The sequence below is a fragment of the Macaca nemestrina genome, chromosome 1 (assembly GCF_043159975.1).
Source record: "Macaca nemestrina isolate mMacNem1 chromosome 1, mMacNem.hap1, whole genome shotgun sequence".
Classification (NCBI taxonomy): domain Eukaryota; kingdom Metazoa; phylum Chordata; class Mammalia; order Primates; family Cercopithecidae; genus Macaca; species Macaca nemestrina.
This window is the reverse complement of record NC_092125.1, coordinates 132,106,874-132,116,412: the sequence shown is the minus strand read 5'-3', so window position 1 is coordinate 132,116,412 and position 9,539 is coordinate 132,106,874. Positions and strand designations below refer to the sequence as shown.

At 38.1% G+C, this 9,539-nt stretch overlaps 1 non-coding gene across 1 annotated transcript; it reads left to right on the top strand.

The window, feature by feature from the left end:
• The first annotated feature begins 6,101 nt into the window (after nt 1-6,101).
• Nucleotides 6,102-6,288, top strand: LOC112427373 (small Cajal body-specific RNA 16). Its single transcript, XR_003018899.1, has one exon. It is a non-coding gene; the product is annotated as a small Cajal body-specific RNA 16 (non-coding RNA).
• The last annotated feature ends 3,251 nt before the right edge of the window (nt 6,289-9,539 follow it).

Here is a 9,539-nt window from a genome sequence, read left to right as displayed (position 1 = left end):
CTTAACCGTCTTCACAGTAATATACTGTGGTGTTACCTATCATAATTTTAATCAAGTTTAATTTATTATCATATTTGTTATATTAAAACAAAAGTAGAATGCTCATTTTCTGAGTGAAATATGCAATAGATCATTTTTACTCAGGGAAAAGTTACCACTGGAATTGTATACATCGCATTCTATACTTCTAGGCCTTTATTTTTATAATAAAAATTACATTTCTAATATTGTTTTCAATATTTTAATAAATAAAGCTCTAATATGAAGAATCTGAAGATGCACAACTGAAGGAAATTAAATCTTATCTCTCCTTTAAAACAATCAAATCATTATTTGCATTACTGGTTATAATGTCTGATCGGCTTTGGGGTCATGCTGTAAATAGGGCCAGAAAATGTGGGGGTTGGAAATCAAGCTTGAGTTTCCATTGCAATGAAATTATGATTTGGTTATGATACACTGACAACTTGTATCATCTTTTTTTTTGTTTGTTTTCTCTTTCACCCAGGCTGGAGTACAACGGCATGGTCTCAGCTCACCGCAACCACTGCCTCCCAGGTTCTAGCGATTCTCCTGCCTCAGCCTCCAGAGTAACTGGGACTACAGGCACGTGCCACCACACCTGGCTAATTTTTGTATTTTTAGTAGAGACGGGGTTTCACTATGTTGGCCAGGCTGGTCTCAAACTCCTGACCTCGTGATACGCATGCCTCGGCCTCTCAAAGTGCTGGGATTACAGGTGAGAGCCACTGTGCCCAGCCCAGTTTGTATCAACTTTAGTTACATCCTCATTGTTTATGAATGTAAGTCTAATATCCCACTACCTCTAAAGGAATCTGTATGGGAAATTTATATTTTTCAGCAATCTTAAGGGTTTCTGATGGAAATGAATCCCATCCGGAGACATAGATGAGATTATTTTAGTACTAAAAGTTTTGATACATTTAATAAAAATTCGTTTTCAACCATGGCACAATATTGAAAAATTTGAAAAAAATCTTGGGGTGGGGTTAACAATTAGGTTAATAGTAAAGATGATAGATTTTTCAGAACCCCTTTTTGACAAGACCTGGGCTTCTGGAGAATGCGATTACAACTGTTTGCTCATCCACCTGGCTGGGGAAGCACAATGGCACACTATTTTTTGTTCGGGGAACCTTCTCTGATTCTTGAATCACATAAAGAACAGCCACAGTAAGCCTGGAGTAGAAGCACATCTTCACAACAGGTTTGAGAAGAGGAGGAAGTGCTGCATGCATTGTGCATCTATGCAAATTCACATGACTCTGTGTGTGGGGCACTTTGTGCAGGAGAATCCATCTAGCGTTGCTTTCCTCCCTGAGTCTCTGAGGGTTGGGCTTCCTTCCTGCTGTAAAGTGGGGTGGGAATCTCTCTGAAACCACTCTGTTTCCCTGCCTTGTTTTTTTAACTCCCTGTGAGCTATGCAATAGATCAAGCTCATTCTCTTTGTTGACATGCTCAGCTTTGCCTTCTCATGCATCTGACTTCAATGTTTCTCGTAGTCTTCAAATGAACTTTGTATAAAACAGAGCAGCTGCCTGTAACAGATAACAGCAAAGCACCCGGGTCATAGACCAGTGTGGTCAGCGGCTCCTTCCTAAGCTGCAGTCTGCTTCTTTGAGGATTGCCTGAGTTCTCAACTGCCACAGATCAAGAAAATCTAATCATGGTTTGATTCCAGGAGAGAAAAAAAAATCAGTTTAAAATTCAAAGTATTAATGTAATCATTTATGAAAACAAGAAACCTCTAAAAGTCTGTTTCAGAGAGTTTAAAGAGGGAAGGAAGCAGGAAGGAAATCCCCTCAACAGTTTTATCTAGAAAAAAATAAAATTGTATCTATGCCACCTCCATGTTGACAAAAATAATGCAGAAGAAGAACCTGGTGGACATACTTTTAATTAGATCAGTGATGTTCACAGGATCAGGTACAAGAGCATTGGATATAATCTATTTGATTTATACTCATTACTGCATACTTAAAAGAATTTCATACCCTGTGCTGCTCCTTCTCAGGCAGCTTAGTGGTTATTGTGGATCATGAACCACACCTTTTTGATCAGATAAAACTAAAATGTGATGATGAGGGGAGAAAAAAAGCCCTATGTTCATTACCATTGCTTATAAAAATATATAAGACATCAGATATCTGAGATGAAAATCAATTTATTAGACTTTTCGTTAAGTTTGTGGCAACATTTTAAACAATAATATTGCTTATCGAGTCACCTTTTATTGGGTTAAAACCTCCTGCAGCATCTAAGCTGAAAGAAGACTTCACTGATTCATGCTTACATTTGAGTTTTAAAACACCACCTCTTCAGGTAAACTACTTTGACAGTTATTTTGCATACACCAATAAGACTTCACTTGTGCAGTGAACAATCTACATTAACATATTTGATGGTCCCCCAAATTTCCCAAAGTCTTTTTTCTTTTCTTTAAAAAAACTTTTTTTATTTCCATAGTTTTTGGGGAACAGGTGGTGTTTGGTTCCATGGAAAAGTTCTTTAGTGGTAATTTCTGAGATTTTGGTACACCCATCACTTGAGCAGTGTACATTGTACCCAATGTGTAGTCTTTTATCTTTCATCCCCCTCCTACCCTTCCCCCTCAGTCCCCAAAGTCCATTATATCATTCTTATGTCTTTGCATCCTCATAGCTTAGCTCCCACTTACAATTGAGAACATACGATGTTTGGTGTTTGGTTTTCCAATCCTGAGTTATTTCACTTAGAATGATGACCTCCAATTCCATCCAGGTTGCTGCAAATGACATTATTTCATTCCATTTTATGGCTGAGTAGCATTCCATGGTGTGTGTGTGTGTGTGTGTGTGTATCACATTTTCTTTATCCACTCGTTTGATGGGCTTTTAGACAGACTTCATGTATTTGCAAATGTGAATTGTGCTGCTATAAACCAAAGTCCTTTTTCTAACCCAACTGAAACCCTTAAACTCCTAGTATATAGAAATTTGGAAGCTACCACAGGCATCAAGTCTTTTGACTCTAGCCTTAAAAAGCTCTAGAATACCCTCCTTTTTATCCTCACCACTAATGACATATGACAAGCCTTTGAAGTCACTTTCCTACACTCTTCTAGGAAAGCTTCTAACTGATTGGATTGCCTCCTGTCTACTCTTTACATTGATGATGGAATTGTCCTTTCAAAAGTGGCACTGATAGTTTCACTCTTCCTCTTAAGAATCTTCAGAAGAGTGAAAACAAAATAGGTTACAAAAGTGACATGATATTTAATCACTTTAGCCTCTGAGGCACCCTGGGTGGGAGAAAGCAGCCAGAACCCCAGTTAATTGCCTCCGACCTGAAGCAACTTCTATCGGTAACCCAGCATATTATCCAAATATTACTATTTTTATGTAGGTCATTACATAAGAGCTCCAACAGCACTGCTGTAAAGCAACAGTTCTTAACTGAGACCTGAGAACCCCTGGAGAGCAATGTATGGGCATTAAGATATTTGAGATGCTCCATAGGTTTCTGGGGAGTGGATCCATAGAAAGGATCTATTCTTGAGGGGACCATACCTGTTAAAAAGTTAAAAACAGATCCACGGTACACATTAGTTTTAGGCGGTTCTATACTATCTGCACAACCTCAGCAACAACCATTTTTTCCCCATGCATCTTATATTCCAGCCACAGCAGACTACTTGGCATTCTTTTCAACCTTCAAAGGTTCTTCAGCCCCTATCCTTCTGCAGCGTTATCTCCATCGCTTCCTATTTCTTACCTTAGGCTTCACCAGTGAAGAATAGTTGCCAGTTCTCTGAAATCATTTTCAAGGGTCAGTGCCCTGTCATATAGTATCATCAGCTTGGAATGTTCTTACAATCTACCTGGCGAACCCCTCCACATCTGTCAAGACCCACCTTAAACTCCACTTCTCCGTAAAACCTCCTCTTACTCCTACTAGAGGAATTCATTGCTCTTGTTTTCATGTTGCCACTTTATTCAACATTAATTTCACTAATTTCTGCTCATTCTAATGAACTTAATATGTTCCTCCCCACTAGACTTTATGCTACTTGAAAGCAAGGTCTCTAATTTATTCATCTTTATGTGCCTAGTATATTGTTTTTAGTTGACGTTTAATATACATTTGTTAGATGGCTGTTCGTCTGTCCCCACTTCCATATGTGAAACTTGGACTTCCTTTGAAGATCTGGATAAAATCCCACTTCTGAAAAACCTCTTGACTCCCCAAGGTCAGGGGCTACTCTCTCCTGTAAAACATAGTAGTTCACACACGTCTACTGTACCAGTTACACCAATCTCTTACCTTGCTCAGGCGTAGAACTGAGGGGCCTTCAGTTTGCAGGCTCAGCCCTTCTCGGTTCCTTGGCTTAATCCTGACAAAGGAAGCAATTGCAGCAGTGATTTCAGACCCACCAGTGAAATCCATCCCCTCCTCAACACCACCAATAACAACAACAACAACTCCTTTTTTTTTTTTTTAGAGCTTTCATATCTTTACCTGCCAGCCCTCTCTCTCTAGAAACTGAACCTGTATAGCCCTTAACCTATTCCAAATGAGAGGATTTTGCAGGAATCATAACATTCTATCTTTCTGCTCTTAGTATTTCTACCACACCTTAGAAATCAGTGCTCAACCAAACATTGCCTAATATTGCAGACTGACCTGCTTACCACTATGTTGAGGAAGAGTGACCTTACAGCCAGGGTAGTTTTTCTGATCAAAGCCGGCTACATCTGTTTTCTGCTTTGTTCCTTCCCCAAAAAGCCTGGAGCTAATTGTACAGTCACAATGTTTAATAATCCATAATGCTTAACACAATGACTTCCCATAGTAGATGCTTAACATGAGTGAATGGACAAATGAACATCCAGTTATAAATATAGAGAACTGGTTGTTTAAATTATATACAGTCATATACACACATATGTGTATATATATATGAAGTATATATGTACTTATATATATAAGCATATATATGAACTATATATATGAAATGTGTATATACATACACACACACACACACACACACACATATATATATATATATATATGAAGTAATGGGAACTGTGGTGAAAACCTTGTTTACAGAAGACAGCTATTCCTTGGCCCTAGCCATTTCTCGACACATGAGAACATGGGACCAAGAATACCAGATTTTCCACCTTTTCAAGACAAACTGAACACTCAGATTTTTCTGTGAATTTTTTGATATTTTGGCTGGAAGAAGCATGGTTCATGTCCAGTGCACCTGTACAGGATTCACATGTGGTTAAGTCAGATATTAACAAGGGTAAAACATATAGGCCAGTTGTCTCTCTGTGAGTTTGAGTGCTAGCTGAGTGTCAGTATTTCTGGAAAGAAGGGACAACAGCAAACATTCCATGTACAGGAGTTAGCATGATAGAAACCAGCTTGGTTCTTTTGATACTCTGCCACTGTTCTTTTCGGCTGATGATATGCCACTGCCAAAACAAGAAGATCCAGAAAGTGAGCGCCTGGTGGCATTAGTAATCTGAGACAGATAATTTGAGTGATGCTGACTGAAGAATAACTGTGCTCTAATAAGGAGATTAGGATGATTCCTTTATTGTCTTCTGCCAATGCTTTATTAGAAGAAGAGCCTGGAACAATATGGGCTCAATAAATACTTGCTGAATGCATGAATGAATGAACAAATATTGTTCTATATTTATGGAAATTTTTAGAAAAGAGTTCAGTGTTTTTTTTTCTGTGAAAATTTTCCCTAATCAAAAGAGCCTTACCTGGTACAGTGAAGACATTATGCTAAGTGAAATAAATCAAACACAGAAGGACAAATATTGTAATCAAACACAGAAGGACAAATATTGTATGATTTCACTTACATAAAGTACTTAGAATAACCACATTTATAGAAACAAAAAATAGAATGGCAATTACCAGGGAGTGGGAGTGTCGGTAATGCGGAGTTGTTGTTTAATGGGTACAGTTTCAGTTTGGGAAGATGAGAACAGTCTAGTGATGGATAGCAGTGATGTATGCACAAAAAATGTGAATATACTTAATCCTACTGAATTGTACACTTAGAAGTGGTAAAAATGATGGCCTTGGGAAAGGCTCCTGTGTTGTTCAACCTGCTCAGTTGTGGGTGCAGCCTTGCACCAGGCAGCCCAACCCTGCCCTAAAGTAAATTTCCAGGAAAAGTCTTTCCTGGGTTGTGAATCTGCAGTAACAGGTGTGCACATCCTAGCAGCAGTTTGATGATCATGGATGAAACTGCAAACAGGACAAAAACAAACAAAAACAAACAAACTATAAATAAATAAAATGGTTAAAATGGTAAATTGTATGTCATGTCTATTTTGCCACAATAAAGAAGTGAATTATTCATAATTGTGATCTGCATTTCTGGTTTATATGGGGTTTTTGGTCAGGCTCCTTTTTGCCTTTACCCTACTTCTGCCCAAATTAATTTTTCTATCCCCTGTGTATTTCTACACACATAAAAATGGTGTGTGTGTGAGTTTGTGTGAGACTGAAATACATAGGAAAAGTATATATTAATCTCTTTGCAATTTCACAACTTGGTCTTTAGAGAGTCTTATTTCTCCAAATATGCTTTGTTCTAGTTCTTCATAGTTTTTTATTTATTTTTTGCTTTTTTTTGTTTGTTTATTTTTTGAGACAGAGTCTTGCTCTGTTGCCCAGGCTGGAGTGCAGTGGCTCTGTCTCTTCTCATTGTAGCCTCTGCCTCCTAGGTTCAAGCGATTCTCATGCTTCAGCCTCCCAAGTAGCTGAGGTTACAGGCATATACCACCACATCTGGCTACTTTTTGTGTTTTTAGTAGGGACAGGGTTTCACCATGTTGCCCAGGCTGGTATCAAACTCCTGGTCTCAAGTGATTCGCCTGTTTGGACCTCCTAAAGTGCTGGGATTACAGGTGTGAGCCACTGCAGCTGGCCTAGTTTTAGATAGCTTTAAATATTGATGTCATGTGGCAATTACCATGGAATGGATATTGTCTATTGGGGTTTGTTTACTGGAAGTACTGCTTCTGACTTTCAGAAAAATATGAGAAAAAAAAGCATGATGTCAACCTCTCTTTCTCCAACTTCATTTCTAATCACTCCACTTAAGTCCCATATAACTTCATGCCTAGACAATTATATTAGTGTTCTACTTTTAACTCTTAGCTCATTCAGTGTTTACTGTACTATTCAACCATATTGATTTTCTGAAACATAACCTTTTCCTAATAGATGACTTTATTTCCTATTTCACAAAGGTTATATCAAGCATGGGTGCTGTTAACTTCCTGCCCTTCCCCTACTTCTGTATACTTCTATAAACATCTCTGCATGCTGTGACCTTGCCTGCTTTCCCTGTTCCAGAAGGAGAATTTCACACTCCTACTTCCTAGCAAAGGCTAATCCAGCCACCTGTGCTCCGGCTTTCATTCCCTCCCACCTTCTCCAAGACCTAGAGCTATCAGCTGTTTCTTTTCTTTCCTGTGTCTTTAGCTTCTTCCTCTCTTTCAGCTCCTTCTCTCTAGCCTATAAACAAGCTCCAGTCTTTTGCAGTTTGCAAAACAAACAGTGCTTTTCTCACCATCCTGAATTTCTCCTTCTATTCATTCTTAAGCCTCTTGAAAGACTGAGGTCTGTTCACTTTCTCCACTTTCTTTCCACTCCTACAGTCTCCTGCCACCCCTCAACTGAAACTGAGCTATGAATATTACCCATGGCTGCTTAGGCGCCACATCCAGTAGGCAGTTTTCATTATTTATTTATCCAACCTGTTTGCAGTTTTGACAACGTTGACCTTTAAAATCATTCTTTCCTTGGCTTCCAGGGAACCACGTCTCTTAATTCTATAATTTTTCCTTCTCCCTTTTCCTCTGTCTACCCTCAACTATTGTGCATCCTATTTTGCCCTTTGGAGTCCCTTCTCAGCCTGCACAGAGGTGACAATTCCAGGCCAATGGCATCACCATAGGCTAATGACTCCAAAATCTCTCCCTTAGCCTCCACATTCTCCCATTTTCTAAACTCAGTTGCAAACTGAACATGTCCACCTGGATGTGCAGTTTAATTCCCTTTCCCCTGATCTATCCCCCAACCTCTGCTTTCCATAGCTTGGTACCTGGCTATCAAGTGCCCATGCAGAAACATGGAAAAGATTCTATTGTCTTCCTTTTCTAAATAACTAATCCAATTAGGATTGTGTGCTGTGTGCATTTCACTAAAGTGTCTCTTTAAGACTAGTTCCCTTATTTGTCTATCCTGCATGGCTCTTTAGCTATTTAGCTAATAGTTCTTTAACTATTCACTTCCTCAAATAAGTTAGCACCACGTTAAGAATCTTATAAAATATTCTTTATTTACTATAAAACTGTCTATAGTAACTTCCAAATCTTTTTTAAGAACATCTGGAAATTTAGGCCAGAAATTTAATTTATTAATAATTAAAATATAGCAATGAAATAGCACTTCACATCCATTAGGATGGCTATTTGAAAAAAAAAAAAAGAAAATAACAAGTGCTGGCAAGGACGTGGAGAAGTAGGAACCCTTGTGCACTGCCAGTGGAAATGTAAAATGATGCCGCCATTGTGGAATGCAAAATGGTGATTCCTCAGCAAATTTAACATGGAATTATCATACAATTCAGTGATTCCACTTGTATGTCTATACACAAAAGAATTAAAAGTAAAGACTAGATCAGATATTTGTACACCAATATTTATAAGAGTATTATTCACAATAACCAAAAATGGAAATGACCCAAATAACAATGAATGGATAAATGGATCAGCAAAATGTAGTATATACATATATACAATGCAATATTTTGGGCTTTCAGAAAATTAACATCCTGATAATACTACAACATGGATGAATCTTGAGGATATTATGCTAAGTGAAATAAGCCAGACACAAAGGACAAATGTGATTGCACTTATCTGAGGTACCTAGAATAGTTAAATTCATAGAAACAGAAAGTAGAAATAGTGAATTCCAAGAGGTGTGGGGAAGGGATAACAAGGAACTATTTTTTACTGAGTGTAAAGTTTCTATTTGGGATGATAACAAATGTCTTCAAGGTGAATATTGGTGATATTTGCACAACAACATGAATGTATGTAACACTATTGAATTGTACACATAAAAATGGTTAACATGGTAAATTTTATGTTATGAACCTTTTCCTACAATTAAAAACATTAAAAAATATATATAGAATTTTTCGAAACTTTCATTTCTTTAGCGTTCTGGAAGAATTTACTCTGTCCTGAATGACACAAAGGAATGGGAACTAACCGAAGCACATGATCTCTTGGCAAAATCAGAGATGTCAATGGGCAATTTGAAACCTCTGAGTGAAAAGAAATAGAGAGCATCTATAGATGTGAGGGTGATCTGCTGCAAAACCTGTCCCTCTAGTGATTGCAGAAATTCCTTCTTTCCTCGTCTGTTTGCATCTCCCCAGATGTCTGGCAGTGGAGTGTGAGTTTCTCCGCTTGAATTGGACTCTTCCT